The sequence below is a fragment of the Eucalyptus grandis genome, chromosome 1 (assembly GCF_016545825.1).
Source record: "Eucalyptus grandis isolate ANBG69807.140 chromosome 1, ASM1654582v1, whole genome shotgun sequence".
NCBI classification, from domain to species: Eukaryota; Viridiplantae; Streptophyta; class Magnoliopsida; order Myrtales; family Myrtaceae; genus Eucalyptus; species Eucalyptus grandis.
In genome coordinates, this window is record NC_052612.1 from 8,135,408 (window position 1) to 8,140,065 (window position 4,658).

Below are 4,658 nucleotides of genomic sequence, written 5' to 3' on the forward strand. Positions count from 1 at the left end.
TTACCGATCTATTTCTGAACAAGGTCCATGACTTACCTTTATTCCTTACATCTTGTCCTCTCTAATCCCTAACCAGGGATTGACCAGTGGGCAAAAAAATCCCATCTCAAGAGCTGTTTAAATCCATGTTTTCCCCAGAATGCACTAAAAATTTCTGAAAGAGTGGCTTTACCAGCAGACCATGGGAAATAAAAATGTGCCCAGATGCACGACTTGGAATGCCTAGTAATTTTGCAGCAACTATTGTAGGTGCACCATGATGATTCTTCAATTCCTCAATAGATAAAAGAGACTTTTGCAGGAATCGAATTGCGTAGTTCCTCAATGTTCTGTCCACACCAGAAATAACAAACTCCGGTCTCTGTAAGAGCCAAAACATACAGGCCTTTGAGATCTTCTCCGTTATCAATGCATCTGCTGTCAAGATAGGCTGCAGGATGCTCTATGACAGTTTACAGCTTCCTGAGTGCGTTTTGCTACTATCAACTTACCAAACAACAATATATCTTTCACCACCAGCACAGGGAAGAACATACTTCCCATCATTAGTGAAGATCATAGAGCGAACAGCTCCCTACAATTCAGAAAATTCAATGGACTAATAAATTAAGAGGAGCATAGGGGATGCATAAAACAGAAAATACAAGACTGATTAGAAAACCAAGAGTCACAGGATGGCCAGAAAACTTCTGTATCTTTTTGTGATCTGAGCAATTATACATCATTACTTGTGCAGATGCAGAAGCTAGTACACTTCCATCTGCATAACACCGAGATAGAAGTCTCAGCACACTCTCAATTTCATACAATCATGGAAGACTTACCTAGAATTTTACACTTTCCCATATAACTTCAGATCAATTATTCATTTCATTCTCATTAGATTCACCCTGGTTTCTAATTTGCTCCTCTAATTTCAAACACTCAGAATGATTTCCGTCTACATGCATTTAGAGAAAAGCCATGTCAACTCTTAAGCTATGCATGCATTATGCATCCACCTACTGTTACTTCCTTCAACCTCTCGTCCATGCAAGTGACTGTAGAGTTGTGGAGTCTCACAAAATGACTCTGGATACACTGTTTCACCTGCTTACCATGTTCAGAACATATTCTTGCCACACACCACTTCTTTCATATAATCTTTGAAAGATAATTCGACAGGTAACTACCTTGTTATTCATGTAAAATCCCTTATAACCAATAACTAGACCAATATACATCAACATAATCTCCTGCTCACATTAGAAATATTTTTTCATTGTCACGTCCAGCAGCAAAATCCTAATGTTCCAAATTCTCATTTCACTATCACACATCAGAAATAAAAGCTCGTGTCAAGTCATTTAATTGATTCTAGCCCAAAATTTGTATTGCATCAGCACGGTCTGTAATCTTAATTAAGTAGTTCAAATGCAGCCTCACCTCACTCAGTATAGGTTACCGGTTTCATTGATTAATGGCCTGATTCATACATAGGTTAACCAAGTTTGAAAGATATGAAGTAAAGCTTTGAAATGGAAAACCTGAGCCATACGGACTGACCAAGTTTCTTAAATCAGTTGACTTAATCTTGACATTAAATAGCTCCCAAGTTTCCACGCTATTTAAAACAGAAATCACTCAGTCTAGCTCGATGTAAATCTCATGCATCTAGTAGCCATGTGATTGCTCGAAAGCTTTGGTATGGTCATAACACATAGCTTTTCTGGAAAAACAGTAATGCAGACTTAGGGAAACAAGGTTTGAAGCACATGCTTAAGTACATGCAACATTCTTACATAATTTAAATGTTTGATTAGAATTGATAGAATAATCAAAGTAAATGTTCCTACTTTCATTTACCCTTACACTGCAGAACCGTCATACAGCACCAAACAGCTGTAAAGAAAGAAGTCTAGAGAAGGACAAATAAAACATACCAGATAAAACGGCAATGGCAGATGTAGTCTTTGTTGAAGTTCTAAACCTTTTTAAAGAGTTTCCTGTCATGGAATCAATTTCACAAATCATCCCATCAGCAGCACCAGTGCAAGCATGGGACCCTTTTTCAGAAAATGAGATGGCAGCGACGCCCCTGCACATAAGAAGTAGAACATAGGAAACTTGCTAGAGTGTTAATGCCAACAGAATTTTAATGAGCATCCCCTCTTAACACTTCAAAAAACAATGAAAAAAGAGAGCTGCTAAACCAAATGAAGAAAAATGAACCATTCATCACCACTCGCAAAAGTTACAATCATGATAATCCTAAAATCCTCATTTCTGTTCATGATAAGACATCCTCTTCATGTTTTCTCACTCCATGAGAGGACTTCAGAAATGTCTCAATCTCAATATGAGAAACTCAAATTCTTTAAAAACTATTAAGCCCATACCATTCACAAGTTATCGATTTGCCAAAAAAAGGGAGTTTTTGACTACTTGAAAGTCACAAGAAAATGCTTTTTGGCTGTAAATCCTGGAGCAGGCAATGCCAATCCTTAATCAAACATTCTCATTCTATACCCCCCAACAATGGGCAGATATATCCAACATACACCGCATTAGCGACCACAATGACAATCCCAATTCAGCATAAAACTGAGCACTCCATTGGCAAGATGATATCTAATTTAATGTACAGTTGTTGGATTTACGCTACTCTACCGACAATGTCGAAAGAATGTTAGTCGGCAAAGAAGCAACAAACCACAAAAAATTAAGATTAGAAAATCTTTTAGAAACAACTATCCTAGGAAAAATGACATAAGGGTCTTTCACGGCCAACAACAAGCAAGAGATTCCATAATACTTGGCTGGTAACTCACTCAGGGTGACAGTCACTTGCTCATCGAGTGCTAGGACATCACCCCTGCCTGCTCCTAAAACTACCAACGAGCCCCCATGCTTTCTTTTCCTCTGCAATCACCACAATCGCAGGCCAAATTAGTTGCTTCAAATTATAGCGAAAGCCCACCACCCACAGCAGATATCAAGAGGCAAAACTGTCCCTCAACTCCCATAAGAAATCACAAACCAACCTTTTTTTCCACAAATCCGAACACTTCATGCAGGTGTAATCAACCGAAAGGTGACCCCTGTCCGGCTGAATCTGCCCTTTCAAAGTGTCCCAAATCTAAAAAACAGAGAATCCAAAACAACAAAAGAAAAAAGAAAAAAAAGGTCCCGTTTAATTAAGCAAAGCTACTGTTGCTTACTGAGACACAATGGGCGAGTAATAAGGCAAAGCGGCATTCATCGGAACAGAGAATGACCGTTAATTCGCGTCCGATTCCAGAATCAGACACCGTAAAAGCCAATACTTTCTTATCGAATCCGAAGAAAACTTGCCACAAAACAAAAGAACCGGGAAGCAGGCGAGGTTAACCTTAATCCGGCAATCCGGCCATCGCCGGAGCTGATGGCGAAGAACTCCGACGAGGGGCCGAACGCCGTCAAGAGGTCTCTGATGTTCGGTGAGCCCATAATTGATCATAAGATGAAACCATTGATTACGAGCTTTATATAGCATTGATACTAATTCATATGATTGAAGATGAAACCATAATTGATCATAAGGTGTTTCAAATTTTAGGATAGATGGAGAGTTAATTAGGAAATTTGGTTGATCAAGGACCCAATTGAAAACTCCCCCATCGGTCGGTCCATCGAGGCAGAGCAGGAGATGAACATTCGCGATCCCTGGAACTCGACAAAGATGAGGGCGACTGGTTTGACGTGAAGCACTCCAGCGGTCCCCAGGCACCAATAGGAGCCAAAGTCACGCTTCATCCCTTTGCACAAAATATTTAAGATTCTTTTATGGACCACATTTGAAGTTCATACGCAACTCGTCCTTCGGCCTGTGCATCATTTTATGGAGGACGAAAAGACGAAAAATCCATGAGGACTGTGTTTTTCTCAAACTACGCCTCTCGTTGGCATGATACAATCATTACATCGCTCACTTTCACGGTCAATTTGTTTTAAGAAAAACTGTTTTCGAGAGATTATATTTCGATTTTCTGGTATTTGAATGATGGAAAATTACCAATCTAACGAAAACGTTTTCCATGCACTAAAATAGCAAGCTTAGCTGAGGGGAAAACAACTTCCCCTTGGAAGTAAATCACTTTATCTGATCCATCAGAGTGCATTTATTTCATTGAAACTTCATGATTAAATAAAATTCCCTAGAAATCATTTTCAAGGAAAATAGCTCATTTTCATTTGTTTGATGGTTCAAGAAAAGAGATGAGGAAAGTGATTTCCTTCTTGTCCAAAAGATATGTCGTTTTCCCCTAAGTTAAGCTTGTTGTTTTCGGTTCATGGAAAACATTTTTTGTAAACTAATTATTTTTTCTGTCATCTAAATACCAAAAAGCCAGCTATATCGGTCGCTTGTTGTTTCCCATCTAATTCTTAAATTTTTCATTGTTCATTTTGAGAAACCGACACCATCACTAGACTTGCTACCCTTAGAGGAGTTCTAGACTGAAGTTTTGCCTCAAAGAGCCACTAAGCCCGATACCATGAGTAGTCATTTCAGAAACAAGTTTTCACAGCATTGCCTGACATTGATTTCAAGCTTCAGCTTACTTCTTTGAAGTCACTTTAGTTTGAGGAGATGTTAACGATATTATGATATTGACTTATTCTCCATATTGCTTAAGATT

At 38.8% G+C, this 4,658-nt stretch overlaps 1 long non-coding RNA gene across 1 annotated transcript; it reads right to left on the reverse strand.

The window, feature by feature from the left end:
* Positions 1-3,748, reverse strand: LOC104455299. The gene is made up of 5 exons (XR_005548280.1): positions 3,371-3,748; positions 3,024-3,118; positions 2,811-2,901; positions 1,923-2,077; positions 1-574 (listed from the first exon to the last, which is right to left on the reverse strand). It is a non-coding gene; the product is annotated as an uncharacterized LOC104455299 (long non-coding RNA).
* Positions 3,749-4,658: the final 910 nt, after the last annotated feature.